Below are 19,393 nucleotides of genomic sequence, written 5' to 3'. Positions count from 1 at the left end.
CTCAACTTTTTTGTTCTCCATATTTTATAGGCAGAACTAAAAGGCACCTCAGGTAAACAATGGAGATGGATGGATTGGATACTAGTATACAATTATGGACGGACTGCCACGGTTAGGTGGTATAAAAAAACCACGGTTAGGTGGTATATATTGTAATACAATTATGGATGGACGGACTGCCTGCCGAGTGCCGACACAGAGGTAGCCACAGCCGTGAACTACCGCACTGTACACTGGTTGATAAAGAGATAGTAGTATACTCGTAACAACTAGTATGACTGACTATGACGGTATAAAGAATGAAAAAAAAACCACGGTTAGGTGGTATATATTGTAATACAATTATGGATGGACGGACTGCCTGCCGAGTTCCGACACAGAGGTAGCCACAGCCGTGAACTACCGCACTGTACACTGGTTGATAAAGAGATAGTAGTATACTCGTAACAACTAGTATGACTGACTATGACGGTATAAAGAATGAAAAAAAAACCACGGTTAGGTGGTATATATTATAATACAATTATGGATGGACGGACTGCCTGCCGACTGCCGACACAGAGGTAGCCACAGCCGTGAACTACCGCACTGTACACTGGTTGATAAAGAGATAGTAGTATACTCGTAACAACTAGTATGACACTATGACGGTATAAAGAATGAAAAAAAAACCACGGTTAGGTGGTATATATTATGATACAATTATGGATGGACGGACTGCCTGCCGACTGCCGACACAGAGGTAGCCACAGCCGTGAACTACCGCACTGTACACTGGTTGATAAAGAGATAGTAGTATACTCGTAACAACTAGTATGACTGACTATGACGGTATAAAGAATGAAAAAAAAACCACGGTTAGGTGGTATATATTGTAATACAATTATGGATGGACGGACTGCCTGCCGAGTTCCGACACAGAGGTAGCCACAGCCGTGAACTACCGCACTGTACACTGGTTGATAAAGAGATAGTAGTATACTCGTAACAACTAGTATGACTGACTATGACGGTATAAAGAATGAAAAAAAAACCACGGTTAGGTGGTATATATTATAATACAATTATGGATGGACGGACTGCCTGCCGACTGCCGACACAGAGGTAGCCACAGCCGTGAACTACCGCACTGTACACTGGTTGATAAAGAGATAGTAGTATACTCGTAACAACTAGTATGACACTATGACGGTATAAAGAATGAAAAAAAAACCACGGTTAGGTGGTATATATTATAATACAATTATGGATGGACGGACTGCCTGCCGACTGCCGACACAGAGGTAGCCACAGCCGTGAACTACCGCACTGTACACTGGTTGATAAAGACATAGTAGTATACTCGTAACAACTAGTATGACACTATGACGGTATAAAGAATGAAAAAAAAACCACGGTTAGGTGGTATATATTATAATACAATTATGGATGGACGGACTGCCTGCCGAGTGCCGACACAGAGGTAGCCACAGCCGTGAACTACCGCACTGTACACTGGTTGATAAAGAGATAGTAGTATACTCGTAACAACTAGTATGACTGACTATGACGGTATAAAGAATGAAAAAAAAACCACGGTTAGGTGGTATATATTGTAATACAATTATGGATGGACGGACTGCCTGCCGAGTTCCGACACAGAGGTAGCCACAGCCGTGAACTACCGCACTGTACACTGGTTGATAAAGAGATAGTAGTATACTCGTAACAACTAGTATGACTGACTATGACGGTATAAAGAATGAAAAAAAAACCACGGTTAGGTGGTATATATTATAATACAATTATGGATGGACGGACTGCCTGCCGACTGCCGACACAGAGGTAGCCACAGCCGTGAACTACCGCACTGTACACTGGTTGATAAAGAGATAGTAGTATACTCGTAACAACTAGTATGACACTATGACGGTATAAAGAATGAAAAAAAAACCACGGTTAGGTGGTATATATTATAATACAATTATGGATGGACGGACTGCCTGCCGACTGCCGACACAGAGGTAGCCACAGCCGTGAACTACCGCACTGTACACTGGTTGATAAAGAGATAGTAGTATACTCGTAACAACTAGTATGACACTATGACGGTATAAAGAATGAAAAAAAAACCACGGTTAGGTGGTATATATTATAATACAATTATGGATGGACGGACTGCCTGCCGAGTGCCGACACAGAGGTAGCCACAGCCGTGAACTACCGCACTGTACACTGGTTGATAAAGAGATAGTAGTATACTCGTAACAACTAGTATGACTGACTATGACGGTATAAAGAATGAAAAAAAAACCACGGTTAGGTGGTATATATTATAATACAATTATGGATGGACGGACTGCCTGCCGACTGCCGACACAGAGGTAGCCACAGCCGTGAACTACCGCACTGTACACTGGTTGATAAAGAGATAGTAGTATACTCGTAACAACTAGTATGACACTATGACGGTATAAAGAATGAAAAAAAAACCACGGTTAGGTGGTATATATTATAATACAATTATGGATGGACGGACTGCCTGCCGACTGCCGACACAGAGGTAGCCACAGCCGTGAACTACCGCACTGTACACTGGTTGATAAAGAGATAGTAGTATACTCGTAACAACTAGTATGACACTATGACGGTATAAAGAATGAAAAAAAAACCACGGTTAGGTGGTATATATTATAATAATACAATTATGGATGGACGGACTGCCTGCCGACTGCCGACACAGAGGTAGCCACAGCCGTGAACTACCGCACTGTACACTGGTTGATAAAGAGATAGTAGTATACTCGTAACAACTAGTATGACTATGACGACGGTATAAAGAAAGAAAAAAAAATACCACGGTTAGGTGGTATATAATTATACAATTATGGATGGACGGACTGCCTGCCGAGTGCCGACTGCCGACACAGAGGTAGCCACAGCCGTGAACTACCGCACTGTACTGTGTCTGCTGCTAATATAGACTGGTTGATAAAGAGATAGTATACAACAATATACTACTATACTGGTGGTCAGGCACTGGTCACCACTAGTCACACTGGCAGTGGCACTCCTGCAGCAAAAGTGTGCACTGTTTAATTTTAAATTAATATAATATTATGTACTCCTGGCTCCTGCTATAACAACCTGCAGTGCTCCCCAGTCTCCCCCACAATTATTATAAGCTTTTATACATTGATGTGCAGCACACTGGGCTGAGCTGAGTGCACACAGACTGAGTCACACTGTGTGACTGCTGTGTATCGTTTTTTTCAGGCAGAGAACGGATATAGCAGAGAACGGATATATTAAATAAAAGTTAACTTAACAACAACTGCACTGGTCACTGTGGTAAACTCTGTCTGCACAATCTCTCTCTCTCTCTCTCTCTTCTAATCTATTCTAATGGAGAGGACGCCAGCCACGTCCTCTCCCTATCAATCTCAATGCACGTGTGAAAATGGCGGCGACGCGCGGCTCCTTATATAGAATCCGAGTCTCGCGAGAATCCGACAGCGTCATGATGACGTTCGGGCGCGCTCGGGTTAACCGAGCAAGGCGGGAAGATCCGAGTCGCTCGGACCCGTGAAAAAAAAAGTGAAGTTCGTGCGGGTTCGGATTCAAAGAAACCGAACCCGCTCATCTCTAGTTCTTATGGTCAGTAAACACTGTAATAGTATGCCCAGCTCCCTCCAGCCAATGCCTCCACTCCTCGAAAGCCCATTTAACTGCCAGCAATTCTCGATTACCAACGTCATAGTTGGATTCTGCGGAGGAGAATTTCCTGGACATGAAGGCACAAGGGTGTAATTCCTGAGACTCCGGATCTTCCTGAAGGATAGCCCCCACTCCAACCTCTGAGGCATCAACCTCGACTATAAAGGGGAGCTCCGGGTTAGGGTGCCTGAGAACAGGAGCAGAGACAAAGGCCTGCTTTAAGGCCCGAAAGGCAGACTCGGCTGCAGGCGGCCAATTGGAAGGGTCCGCTCCTTTTTTAGTCAATGCTACTATAGGAGTGACCAAATCAGAAAAGGTATGAATGAACCGCCTATAATAGTTTGCAAACCCTAAAAAGCGCTGAATTGCTTTTAAATTTGTGGGTTGCGCCCAATTAAGGATGGCCTGGAGTTTTTCGGTTCCATGAAAAATCCCTGGGGAGAAATAATATACCCCAAGAAGGACACTTCCGTGATGTGAAAATCACATTTCTCTAGTTTTGCGTATAAATGATTCTCCCGTAGTTTTTGAAGAACCAGACGCACATGGGTAATATGTTGTTCCATAGACTCAGAATAAATCAAAATGTCATCTAAATAAACGACAACGAACTTTCCAAGAAAGTCACGAAGAACATCATTGATGAGGTCTTGAAATACCGCAGGAGCATTTGACAGCCCAAAGGGCATCACCAGGTATTCATAATGACCCGACTGTGTGCTGAAAGCCGTCTTCCACTCATCCCCAGATCTTATTCGAATGAGATTGTAAACTCCTCTAAGATCGATTTTTGAGAAGATAACGGCAGAGCGTAACTGATCAAAAAGTACTGAAATCAAAGGCAAAGTGTAGGTGTTTTTAACAGAAATTTTATTCAGAGCCCGAAAATCAATACATGGTCTGAGCGACCCATCTTTTTTCTCAACAAAAAAGAATCCTGCACTCAAAGGAGATTTCGAAGGCCTAATGAAGCCTTTTTTCAGGCTTTCCTGGATATAATTATCCATAGCCGTGGTTTCTGGCCCGGAGAGGGCATATAATCTCCCTTTAGGTAAAGTGGCCCCGGGAACTAAATCTATAGCGCAGTCATAGGACCGATGGGGAGGCAGAACGTCCGCATTACCCTTGGAGAACACATCAGAAAAATCCTGATATTCCAGAGGAATAAGTTCTGGGGTAACTGCCGCAACCCGGACAGGATGGGAAATACACTCCTTAACACAAAAAGGACCCCATTGGGAAATCTCCCCAGACCGCCAATCTATGGTGGGATTATTAAAGGCAAGCCAGGGGTGACCCAAAACTACTGGAACTGCCGGACAATGTGTAAGGTAAAATTCTATTTCTTCTTAATGTAGGGCCCCCACTGTCAGCAATACTGGAGGTGTGCGGTGAGTAATAACCCCATTGGAAAGCGGACCCCCATCCAAGCCGTGCATGGTGATACGTCTATCTAAGGGTATCAGTGGAACGCCTAAAGCCTTAGCCCAAGCTAAATCCATAAAATTTCCTGCAGCTCCACTGTCGACGAAGGCCGACACCAACGAACTGAGGCTGCAAAAGGAAATCTTTACCGGAACTAATAGAGAATTATTAGAGGAGATTAACTGCAGACCCAAGTGAACCCCCTCACAATTCACTTGGTCAGAGCGTTTCCCGGCTTGTTCGGGCAGTTACGTGCGATATGTCCCTTACCACCACAATACAAACAAAGACCCGAACTTAACCTTCTGGTTATTTCCTCTGGGGACAGCCGGGAGAGACCCATTTGCATGGGCTCCTCGACGTCCTCAGGAAAAGTATAAACACATGGATTAGGCCTAAAAGTTGTTCCTCTTTCAGCCCTCCGCTCTCGGAGACGACGATCAATTTTAATAGCGAGCTCCATGAGTTTGTCTAGAGTCTCAGGAGCGGGGTACTGAAGGAAACTGTCTTTAATCACTTCCGACAGACCGAGGCGAAACTGACTGCGCAGGGCCGGGTCATTCCAGCCACAGTTGTTCGACCAACGGCGAAATTCGGTACAATACACCTCTGCTGGATTTTTGCCTTGCTTAAGGGCACGCAGGTGACCCTCAGCTGATGCTTCTCTATCTGGGTCGTCATATAAGAGGCCTAAGGATTTAAAAAAGGCGTCTACTGATAACAAAGCAGCATCATCCGCTCTTAGCCCAAACGCCCAGGTCTGTGGATCACCCTGAAGTAGAGACATCACAATCCCGACCCGCTGAGACTCAGTACCAGAGGAACGGGGCCTTAAACGAAAATAAAGCTTACAAGCTTCCTTAAAATTAAAAAAATCCTTTCGGTTACCCGAAAAACGGTCAGGTAAATGCATCTTTGGTTCTGGAACCATACTCGGGGAGGCTCGCAAAAGATCTTCCTGCGACCTCACCCGAAGAGTAAGGTCCTGAACCATCTGAGTTAATTCCTGTATTTGGTTAACCAAAAGCTGACTGGGGTTTGGCCCTAAACCTGCCGGATTCATGAGGCCGAATTTCTAGGCCCACCAATACAACGGAAAAAATTAAACCCCCTTTTTTTTATGTGGGCCGGTGATGATGTTACGATCCTGATGCTCAGGACAGGGGAGATCTTATGTAGTGAGTCCTGAGCACCAAGACGGAATGCTGGGATTGGGAGATGGGAAGGAAATAGCCCCTAGCACCCTACCTCCGTTGTCTTACCCGTGTTATCAATTCACGCCTGAACGACTATGGTTTCTTGGGCCCATGGCAGCCGCGTTTGAAGGGCGAATTAGGTCTGCCCAACTCCGATGCCCCCTCAGGTCTTAAAGAGAGACAAGGCGTGAACTAAGACAGGGTAATAACAAAGGGACCTCTAACTGAAACAACCACGCTAGGGGCTATAAACTACCTAAAAACTAAACGTATGTGCGGCACGCCGCCAAAGGAAAAGAACTACAAAGAAACCACTGTCCACTCCCCTACACGGCACGGCCGAGTTCCGGGGAGGACAGTGAAAGCGGAAACCTCCACAAATGCACCAATTCACAGTAAAGTAAACACTAAGCGGCATAGGCCGCAACACGCGGCAGAAGCCGCTACTCACGAAACCGGGCGAAAACTCCAGATGACAAACAGGTTCGCAAGGACTTAGAAGGATTCCCAGGACCGGCTTCGGACCTCCAAAGTACCAAAGGGCAGGGAGCAAGATCCACCAAACACGGCTGACAGGAACAGAGTTCTGCAAGGCAGGAACAGCATACAAGAAGCTATCACCAGCGGGGCTGCAGTGTGCTGGCTCACATAAAAAGGCCCTGCTGGCCAATAACAGGAGGGCCAGCAGGACCAGCCCCCAGACCCTAATTACTAGTTGCCGTGCAGCTGCCCTGCTGCATGAGCAACCTAATTAACTATTCTTAGCAACGGGGAACGCGGTCCACCTGTGGCGTCCCCGTTGCTATGCACCCGGCGGCCCTGCACGCACGGCGTCCTGCGTTGCCAGGGACCCGGCGGCTATCGTGCGCATGGCGTCCTGGCGTTGCTAGGCGCCGTGCGGGGGACAGGGAAGGAGAGAGGCGCGGCGCCCGTGACCGGTGCTCAGTCAGGGCACGGCCGAAGACCGCCGCGCCTAACAACTGCATAGCACCAGGGCGTCCAGTTTGGGAAACATTGTGTTAGGAAGATGCCTCCTCTTGTTCACCCCCGGTTACTCCATTGGAACCACCTCACATCCTGTGCAACATTTTCTCATTCGGAGTGGAACACATGCTGGTTTTGCGTATAACTCTTGCAATTCTCCAAAGGCAAGTATATGAAAATAGAGACATAGAATGTGACAGCAGATAAGAAACACTTGGCTTATCTATTCTGCCCATACCCACATACATACACACACATACAATAGGGTTAATTGACCTACCAGTATATTCAGTATATTTTTTGGATTGTGGGAGGAAGCTGGCCTACCCAGAGGAAACCCACGCAAGTACGGGGAGAAGGGATCCGGACTATTGGTCAACATACATTAGGTTGAAAGTCATTAGTCCGACTCATATGGTCGACAGACACAAGGTCGACATGGACAAAAGGTCAACGTATGAAAGGTCGCCACTGGAAAAGGTCAACAGGTTCTTATGGTCAACACATGTTTTTTGGTGTTTTTTCATGTTTTTAACTTTTTCCTTCTATGACTATCACAAATCATAACTTTTAGTTACCTTGTGACGAGCAAAGCGAAACATTGTACCTGAAACGTGGCAAGCGAAGTAAGCCCACAAGGGTACACCTTTCAACAATTGGTGGTCCTAGATTCCAACTATCTACACTAACCCCAAAATGAAAAAACAAACAAACAAAAAAACGGGTGTTGACTAGTTTTGTGTCGACCATTGTCATGTAAACTTTTTGACCCTGTTGACCTTGTGTACCTGTCGATCTTTTCCAATGTTGACTTTTCCAATGTTGACCTTTTATCCATGTCAATCTAGTGCCTGTCGACCATTTGGGTTTGACCTAATGTCTGTAGACCTAGTGCATTTAGATCTTCTATAGCACACCCTGGGAAGAATATACAAACTCCATACAGTTATGGCCGTGGTGGGAACGTATGGGCATTGTAGAGTTGTACGTATCTCGGTCACATCTTCACTTGACGGCTGGCGCGTCTGCACCCTGACAATGGTGACACATATACAAGTTATATCACGCCAATAGGTCCGGTGCGGCTGACTTGTGTTCAAACAGCATTGGACCCAAAGATATCAGCACTTTATGGCCCAGATTTATAGATGACCCTTAGAGTGTCCAGGAGGGGAAACTAGCATAATATTGTGTTGTACTGGAGAACATTTCATTAAATAGGCTGCAGAAGCAGATTTGTACATCTGGGGTAATTATACTCTGCCAGATTGAATGTTTACAAACTCCTAGATTATCCCAGTTCATTCTCCAGCATCGAAACATCTTGCGGCTGAAACAGTTTACACAAATGACTTGATTCCTGATGAAATGATGTTGGCGGAGACAGATCTCAGATGCTGCCTAACACCAGGTTGGCTTCTTGCTTGAGGTTCTGCTTGTGCATTTGCTACATAAATCTCTGGCTGTCTCCGTGAATACGGCACTTCGCAGCACATTGATGTGTTTGTTCATATTTTGTATATCCAAATGTCCTAACTCATTCTGGAATCTCCCCTCAAGTCACTGGGTGAGGACACTGTACTCTGCCGTTAACTACCGCACTGCTAGTGCGCAGTCATTAATCCCAGCACACGTCATGACCAGTACTGCATTGAAATTATTTAACTTTTTAACTTCCTTGCTTTCATCTTAAAAACCATTCCATTCCCAGCAGTTTTGGTGTATCTATTAGGATATATAGAATACATTAGAATACATAGAAATTAGAAATATGCACCGGACATTTTTCGGGTTTTGTGTTTTGGTTTTGGATTCGGTTCCGCGGCCGTGTCTTGGATTCGGACGCGTTTTGGCAAAACCTCCCTGAAAATTTTTTGTCGGATTCGGGTGTGTTTTGGATTCGGGTGTTTTTTTTCAAAAACCCCTCAAAAACAGCTTAAATTATAGAATTTGGGGGTAATTTTGATCCCATAGTATTATTAACCTCAATAACCATAATTTCCACTCATTTCCAGTCTATTCTGAACACCTCACAATATCATTTTTAGTCCTAAAATTTGCACCGAGGTCGCTGGATGACTAAGCTAAGCGACCCAAGTGGCCGGCACAAACACCTGGCCCATCTAGGAGTGGCACTGCAGTGTCAGACAGGATGGCACTTAAAAAAATTGGCCCAAAACATCACATGATGCAAAGATAAATTAAAGAAAAAAGCGGTGCAAGATGGAATTGTCCTTGGGCCCTCCCACCCACCCTTATGTTGTATAAACAGGACATGCACACTTTAACAAACCCATCATTTCAGCGACAGGGTCTGCCACACAACTGTGACTGAAATGACTGGTTGGTTTGGGCCCCCACCAAAAAAGAAGCAATCAATCTCTCCTTGCACAAACTGGCTCTACAGAGGCAAGATGTCCACCTCCTCCTCATCATCCGATTCCTCACCCCTTTCACTGTGTACATCCCCCTCCTCACAGATTATTAATTCGTCCCCACTGGAATCCACCATCTCAGGTCCCTGTGTACTTTCTGGAGGCAATTGTTGGTGAATGTCTCCACGGAGGAATTGATTATAATTCATTTTGATGAACATCATCTCCACATTTTCTGGAAGTAACCTCGTACGTTGATTGCTGACAAGGTGAGCGGCTGCACTAAACACTCTTTCGGAGTACACACTGGAGGGGGGGCAATTTAGGTAAAATAAAGCCAGTTTGTGCAAGGGCCTCCAAATTGCCTCTTTTTCCTGCCAGTATACGTACGGACTGTCTGACGTGCCTACTTGGATGCGGTTACTCAAATAATCCTCCACCATTCTTTCAATGGTGACAGAATCATATGCAGTGACAGTAGACGACATGTCAGTAATCGTTGGCAGGTCCTTCAGTCCGGACCAGATGTCAGCACTCGCTTCAGACTGCCCTTCATCACCGCCAGCGGGTGGGCTCGGAATTCTTAGCCTTTTCCTCGCAGCCCCAGTTGCGGGAGAATGTGAAGGAGGAGCTGTTGACGGGTCACATTCCGATTGACTTGACGACAAGTATCTCACCAGCAGGTCTTTGCACCTCTGCAGACTTGTGTCTGCCGGAAAGAGAGATACAACGTAGGCTTTAAACCTAGGATCGAGCACGGTGGCCAAAATGTAGTGCTCTGATTTCAACAGATTGACCACCCGTGAATCCTGGTTAAGCGAATTAAGGGCTCCATCCACAAGTCCCACATGCCTAGCGAAATCGCTACGTTTTAGCTCCTCGTTCAATCTCTCCAGCTTCTTCTGCAAAAGCCTGATGAGGGAAATGACCTGACTCAGGCAGGCAGTGTCTGAACTGACTTCACGTGTGGCAAGTTCAAAGGGTTGCAGAACCTTGCACAACGTTGAAATCATTCTCCACTGCGCTTGAGTCAGGTGCATTCCCCCTCCTTTGCCTATATCGTAGGCAGATGTATAGGCTTGAATGGCCTTTTGCTGCTCCTCCATCCTCTGAAGCATGTAGAGGGTTGAATTCCACCTCGTTACCACCTCTTGCTTCAGATGATGGCGGGGCAGGTTCAGGAGTGTTTGCTGGTGCTCCAGTCTTCGTCACGCGGTGGCTGAATGCCGAAAGTGGCCCGCAATTCTACGGGCCACCGACAGCATCTTTTGCACACCCCTGTCGTTTTTTAAAAAATTCAGCACCACCAAATTCAATGTATGTGCAAAACATGGGACGTGCTGGAATTTGCCCACATGTAATGCACGCACAATATTGGTGGCATTGTCCGATGTCACAAATCCCCAGGAGAGTCCAATTGGGGTAAGCCATTCTGCGATGACGTTCCTCAGTTTCCGTAAGAGGTTGTCAGCTGTGTGCCTCTTATGGAAAGCGGTGATACAAAGCGTAGCCTGCCTAGGAACGAGTTGGCGTTTGCGAGATGCTGCTACTGGTGCCACCGCTGCTGTTCTTGCTGCGGGAGGCAATACATCTACCCAGTGGGCTGTCACAGTCATATAGTCCTGAGTCTGCCCTGCTCCACTTGTCCACATGTCCGTGGTTAAGTGGACATTGGGTACAACTGCATTTTTTAGGACACTGGTGACTCTTTTTCTGACGTCTGTGTACATTCTCGGTATAGAGAAATGGAACCTAGATGGTATTTGGTACCGGGGACACAGTACCTCAATCAACTCTCTAATTCCCTGTGAATTAACGGTGGATACCGGACACACGTTTAACACCACGCAGCTGCCAAGACCTGAGTTATCCGCTTTGCAGCAGGATGACTGCTGTGATATTTCATCTTCCTCGCAAAGGACTGTTGGACAGTCAATTGCTTACTGGAAGTAGTACAAGTGGTCTTCCGACTTCCCCTCAGGGATGACGATCGACTCCCAGCAGCAACAACAGCAGCGCCAGCAGCAGTAGGTGTTACACTCAAGGATGCATCGGAGGAATCCCAGGCAGGAGAGGACTCGTCAGACTTGCCAGTGACATGGCCTGCAGGACTATTGGCTTTCCTGTCTAAGGAGGAAATTGACACTGAGGGAGTTGGTGGTGTGGTTTGCAGGAGCTTGGTTACAAGAGGAAGGGATTTAGTTGTCAGTGGACTGCTTCCGCTGTCACCCAAAGTTTTTGAACTTGTCAATGACTTCTGATGAATGCGCTCCAGGTGACGTATAAGGGAGGATGTTCCTAGGTGGTTAACATTCTTACACCTACTTATTACAGCTTGACAAAGGCAACACACGGCTTGACACCTGTTGTCCGCATTTCTGTTAAAATAATTCCGCACCGAAGAGGTGATTTTTTTGGGGGTAATTTGACCAGGCATGTCAATGGCCATATTCGTCCCACGGACAACAGGTGTCTCCCCGGGTGCCTGACTTAAACAAACCACCTCACTATCAGAATCCTCCTTGTCAATTTCCTCCTCAGCGCCAGCAACACCCATATCCTCATCCTGGTGTACTTCAACAGTGACATCTTCAATTTGACTATCAGGAACTGGACTGCGGGTGCTCCTTCCAGCACTTGCAGGGAGCGTGCAAATGGTGGAAGGCGCCACCTCTTCCCGTCCAGTGTTGGGAAGGTCAGGCATCGCAACAGACACAATTGGACTCTCCTTGGGGATTTGTGATTTAGAAGAACGTACAGTTCTTTGCTGTGCTTTTGCCAGCTTAAGTCTTTTCATTTTTCTAGCGGGAGGATGAGTGCTTCCATCCTCATGTGAAGCTGAACCACTAGCCATGAACATAGGCCAGGGCCCTTAGCCGTTCCTTGCCTCTCCTCAGACGCTTTTAATTTAGATTTTTGGGGCATTTTACTGAACTTTTGTTTTTTGGAGATTACATGCTCTCTACTATGACATTGGGCATCGGCCTTTGCAGACGACGTTGATGGCATTTCATCATCTCGGCCATGACTAGTGGCAGCAGCTTCAGCACGAGGTGGAAGTGGATCTTGAACTTTCACTATTTTACCCTTCACATTTTTGTTCTCCATTTTTTAATGTGTGGAATTATATGCCAGTAATATAACAATAGCAATGGCCTACTGTACCGTACTGCTATATATATACTGGTGGTCAGCAAAATTCTGCACTGTCCTCCTACTATATACTGCACACAACTACAATGCAGCACAGATATGGATAGTATACTTGACGACACAGAAGTAGAGCAATGGACTACTGTACCGTACTGCTATATATATATATATATATATACTGGTGATCATCAAAATTCTGCACTGTCCTCCTGCTATATACTGCGCACAACTACAATGCAGCACAAATATGGATAGTATACTTGACGACACAGAGGTAGAGCAATGGACTACTGTACCGTACTGCTATATATATATATATATATATATATATATTTCTGTAAAGGTGTCGTTGTAAATCATCAAAATATTCCGACTTTTCACCTTCACATGTATGTCAATAGTATGTATATCACTGCACCAAAAATAAAAATATGAAACTCTCTATAATTTATCACTTTGGCATTCTTTGTTGCGTACGAAATAAATACAGTCAAACCACACTGGAAAGGCCCAATCTCAACCGAACTTGGAAGCGAAGCAGTGTTGGGCCTGACTAGTACCAAAAGGGGCGACCCATTGGGAATATTAGGTACTGTACTGAAAGTAAAAGCAACAATAATAATGTCCAATCACACCAGATATCGATAAATTATATAAACTACATGATCACATAAATGAAGGCCTTAAGCCTTATAGAAGAATAAGTAAATAAGATCACTACAAATAGACATACGCACGTATAACCTAGGTAATAGCTTTTTACCAATCAGAACATAAATTGAGATCACTTCACCTCTTGAGATCACTATTTTATAAATAATAGGCACCTATAAGTAAGAGAGTAAATGCCAGACATAGCATGGTTCAACTACCACATTCACACTCACAAAAAATTTCCCACAATCCCTCCCTATGTGTTATATATATATATATACATATATACAAAAAAAATTTTTATGAGAAAGATTTTTGTCTTCATGGATGCGTTTACCATTCTCTATCCCCATAACAATGTATACTCCTTCATAGAATCTGGTATACTATATACATTATATAGCCCAATCTATATAGGTGTGTGTAATGCCGCTCGTAAATGTATAAATATATAACTCCCATAAATATATGATTCTTGTCTCTCAAATACAAAACGCTGTAACATAAACATATCTTTATTTATATTTTTCGGTGACCACGTCTGGGCAATATATACAATAAAACTCCACGAAAGAACGGAAAGAACGTTCCCATGACAACAAAGTAAAAGCTGGAGACTCCGGGTCACGTGATGCGGTTCACCCACGCGTTCCACAACACGTCAGTTCCGGGAATAAGCGACCATGTGACGCAACCAACCAACAAGATGGAGGCGGCCATATACAGAGACAGAACCAACGAAAGCGTCACCACAGCGTCACACACTCACAACCGGAAGCGGGGAACGGCGCGCACGCGCACATGAACTTTCTACATACCGGAAGTGTGGCGGAAGTACCGCACATCTCCGGAATCATCTGCTCTACTGTTTAAAACTGGCAATTAAGTAATCCACACCACTTATTTCACGCTGCACATAATAATGGCGGCCATTAATAAACATTAAACATGTACTCCAGCTATAAGTAACCCCTCTAATGAATATGCATGAACACAGACAGGATATGATGTCATCACTTAATTCCCAATGAAGGGGGGTATATATAGGAGCTCTGTAACTACCTGTCACTTACCCCATGAAGAAGTCCTAGAGACGAAACGCGTTGGGCCTTCACCCAGAGACCTCCTGCTACATCAGTTAAGACTCTCATTATTTTTCCTATATCTAAGTAGTGTATTTGCACAGGCATTTTGCACTTTATCGAGAATTTTTGCATTATCCGCTTTTTTATGAAAATGGTCATTTTTTAAAAATAGTTATTTTTTAAAGAATTCTTTTTAAGAACTGCATTTTTATGTAAAGGATTTTTTTTTTTTTTTATTCTCATTGGCATTGTATTTTAGCCTACTTTTAGTGTTGTGAAATAAATTTATATTATATTATACATACCTTCTTATATATTTATTATATTTAGCCATATATAAACACCTAGGTCGCTTAGAACCCCTATCCGGTATCCCTATTCTTTTTTGCGGCAAACCTACCATTGCCGCTTCCTTAGGGGACAGCTGACGCCCAAATAACTGGGAGTGTTTTCTATTTGGGAATTAGTGATACCACAAGTGGCGCGGCACTCTCTTGCTATCACATAGAATTTTGGTTTATTTTGCATAGCGGCCTGGTGAGAGCACTATCCCACAGCAAACATGCTTAGGAGCAATGATCGCAACACTAGAAGAAATGATATGTGTAAAAAAGTATTTAATGAAAATAAGATTACCCCAGTGGAGCACAATAGGTGTGATCTAGATGAACTTTTCTGGGGAATGGAGAAATTACTTACTAAAGAGCTTAAAACCTGGTGGGACATCAAAGGACTGGAACATTACATTTCTGTCAATAGAGTCCCCAGGGGTTTGAGGCTACTGAAGCAGCCAACTATAGGGAATATGGATTCAGAATTCATAACAAATTGGGATAAGATATTACACACATGCTCTATTGATCTGATGAAGCTACTTGTTGTGGAGAAAAAAAGAGCATTAGCAGAGTTGGAAAAGGACATTAAAAGCAAGGAATCTGATATGGACCCATATAAAGACAAAGAAGACTTTGCCATTAACGAGAGAGTACTGAATAAGAAAATAGAACATATAGAAAACGAGGTCATCAAAGGGAAAGAAGGAAAATTTGAACGTGACAGGAAGGATTATGACCAGGGCAAGGTAAAGAACTGGAGCAGATTCAGAACACAAATGACTAACACACGGAGGAGTGAGAACCCTCAGTGGACACAAATACCTAACAAAGGAAGAATGCAAAGGAACACAACTTATACACCAAAATCGCAAACAAGATCAAGTAATAGATTCACGGCATTACAAAGATTGGGCTCAGACACCGACCAACATTTTTTATCAATAGGAACAGGGGCCCGTCCAAAAGAACTGACAAAATATCACCTCAAGGAAGACATAAGACATGCAACACCACTCAAAAGGCTGCACCAAGAAGAAGAGGAAAACGGGGCAGCGGGAGGCAGAGAACAGAAAAGAAGAACACTAGAACACTAGACCCAATCACAAAAGGCATTTTCAATCTATCAAAACACACCCTCACGAAACCAGAAGTATCTCTCTTAGGAAAAGGTTTGTCATTTGCCCCCACGGAAGGGCTTAACAAATTTGGAACATTCATAGATCTCAATAAATTTGTGAGGAAACTCACTCTTAAAAGACATTTTGCAAGAAAAGAAAACGCCATCATATCCAATTATGAGAGCCGTTCGAAGTCTGGACTCAAACCGACATCAAAATACTACCCATTGGAGTCAAAGGGGAACAACATCAGTGTATTTTATGAACTAGTAAAGAAAGACCTATGCGACAGTGATATTGGACCAGTACGAGAAAAGAATTTGAGCAATCAAGAAAGTGAAGCTCTGAAGAAAATGCAGAAAAATACAGACATAGTTATAAAACCGGCTGACAAAGGGGGGGTCTGGTGATCATGGACAAGGATCGATATATTATGGAAGCGGAAAGATTGTTGGGAGACGAGAAATCGTATACCCTACTACCAAAGGATCCAAAGGATGGGTATGTGGAAGAGCTAAGAACACTACTCATCAAAGGGCTTCGCACGGAATTGATCACCAAAGACGAATATCAGTATTTAATGAAAAATGACCCCGTTACCCCCATATTTTATTTTCTCCCGAAAATTCACAAGTCTATTTCCAACCCACCAGGACGCCCAATAGTGGCAGGTATTGACTCATTGACGTCTAATCTATCAGAATACGTAGACATCTTCTTGAATAAATATGTAAAGGACCTACCCTCTTACCTCAAGGACACTACCACAGTACTCAACCTTATGAAGGATCAGAAATGGACAGACAGGTACCTTTGGGCTACCATTGACGTGCAATCATTGTACACATGTATCGAACACATGAAAGGTATCACAGCGTGCAGACATTTTCTGAACAATGATTCATCTCTGACGACCCAACACAAAGATTTCATATGTGACATCATGAAATTCATTTTAAGCCATAATTATTTCAAATTTTTAGATCGCTTTTACTTACAATGCTGTGGGACAGCTATGGGTACTATTTTCGCTCCGAGTTTCGCGAACCTCTTCATGGGACAGTGGGAGAACACCTTCATCTACGGCCCACATTGTTTTAAAGAGAATCTAATTTTTTATAGAAGATATATCGACAACATTTTAATTATATGGGATGGAACACTGGACACTTTTAATCAATTTTTCTCATATATAAGCAACAACAACATGAACCTTTCCTTCACCTCCAACACCAACGAAGAATCCATTGAATTCTTAGACTTAGTACTAACAGGATCAGGAGGCGCAGTCAAAACCAAGAACTTTATTAAAGAAGTAGATCGGAACAGCTACCTCCACTTTAAAAGGAATCATCTCAGGAAATGGAAAAGCAACATTCCGTATTCACAGTTTCACAGACTAAGAAGAAATTGCAGTGATTTGAAAGAATGCGAAGAACAGTTGGAGACATATAAGGAAAGATTCAAGGAGAAAGAGTACCCATCTGACATCCTAGAAAAAGCTCTCACTAGAACAAGAGGCCTCAAAAGAGAAGATTTATTAACTTATAAGGCGAAAGACACAAAGAAAGAATCCACAGCATTTGTAACTACATACAACCGCCACGAGGACCTGATAAGGAAATCATTTAAAACACACTGGGGGATCCTTCTAATGGACCCGGTATTAAGAGAGATACTCCCTCCACGCCCAGAGATTGTATATAAAAAATCAAAGAACCTGAAGGATCTGCTGGCACCAAGCATGTTGAAAACCAGAACAGAGGGTGCCACGATGATCCCCAAATGTGTAGGTTCTTATAAGTGTGGTCGCTGTAATGTCTGTAAGCTCCTTCATCCCATTCGGAGAAGTTTCAGTGACATGGGAAACCAGAAAGAATACAAAATTAAGGATTTCATTAACTGCAACAATTCATCGGTAATCTATCTATTGGAATGCACGTGTGGTAAAAAGTACGTGGGAAAGACAAAGAGACAACTCAAACTGAGAATACAAGAACACGTCCGCAACATCAAGAACAAAGTCGACAGTCATACCATTTCAAGACATTTCACTGAGAAACACAACTCGAATCCGGAAGAACTAACATTTAAAGCAATAGAACTGGTCAAACTTGGAGAAAGAGGAGGGGACTTGGCAATCAAGCTATCACAACGAGAGATGTTCTGGATCTTTCAGCTAAAAACCATGCATCCACTCGGCTTGAATGAGAATTACGAGATCGCTCCATTTCTGTAAAGGTGTCGTTGTAAATCATCAAAATATTCCGACTTTTCACCTTCACATGTATGTCAATAGTATGTATATCACTGCACCAAAAATAAAAATATGAAACTCTCTATAATTTATCACTTTGGCATTCTTTGTTGCGTACGAAATAAATACAGTCAAACCACACTGGAAAGGCCCAATCTCAACCGAACTTGGAAGCGAAGCAGTGTTGGGCCTGACTAGTACCAAAAGGGGCGACCCATTGGGAATATTAGGTACTGTACTGAAAGTAAAAGCAACAATAATAATGTCCAATCACACCAGATATCGATAAATTATATAAACTACATGATCACATAAATGAAGGCCTTAAGCCTTATAGAAGAATAAGTAAATAAGATCACTACAAATAGACATACGCACGTATAACCTAGGTAATAGCTTTTTACCAATCAGAACATAAATTGAGATCACTTCACCTCTTGAGATCACTATTTTATAAATAATAGGCACCTATAAGTAAGAGAGTAAATGCCAGACATAGCATGGTTCAACTACCACATTCACACTCACAAAAAATTTCCCACAATCCCTCCCTATGTGTTATATATATATATATACATATATACAAAAAATTTTTTTATGAGAAAGATTTTTGTCTTCATGGATGCGTTTACCATTCTCTATCCCCATAACAATGTATACTCCTTCATAGAATCTGGTATACTATATACATTATATAGCCCAATCTATATAGGTGTGTGTAATGCCGCTCGTAAATGTATAAATATATAACTCCCATAAATATATGATTCTTGTCTCTCAAATACAAAACGCTGTAACATAAACATATCTTTATTTATATTTTTCGGTGACCACGTCTGGGCAATATATACAATAAAACTCCACGAAAGAACGGAAAGAACGTTCCCATGACAACAAAGTAAAAGCTGGAGACTCCGGGTCACGTGATGCGGTTCACCCACGCGTTCCACAACACATCAGTTCCGGGAATAAGCGACCATGTGACGCAACCAACCAACAAGATGGAGGCGGCCATATACAGAGACAGAACCAACGAAAGCGTCACCACAGCATCACACACTCACAACCGGAAGCGGGGAACGGCGCGCACGCGCACATGAACTTTCTACATACCG

The 19,393-nt window shown here is 43.5% G+C and overlaps 2 pseudogenes; both read left to right on the top strand.

The window, feature by feature from the left end:
* Positions 1–13,311: 13,311 nt before the first annotated feature.
* Positions 13,312–13,430, top strand: LOC134964073 (5S ribosomal RNA; annotated as a pseudogene).
* Positions 13,431–18,401: 4,971 nt separating this feature from the next.
* Positions 18,402–18,520, top strand: LOC134964072 (5S ribosomal RNA; annotated as a pseudogene).
* Positions 18,521–19,393: the final 873 nt, after the last annotated feature.

This window comes from Pseudophryne corroboree, chromosome 9 (genome assembly GCF_028390025.1).
Source record: "Pseudophryne corroboree isolate aPseCor3 chromosome 9, aPseCor3.hap2, whole genome shotgun sequence".
Taxonomy (NCBI): Eukaryota; Metazoa; Chordata; class Amphibia; order Anura; family Myobatrachidae; genus Pseudophryne; species Pseudophryne corroboree.
This window is presented reverse-complemented; position numbering and strand designations above follow the sequence as displayed.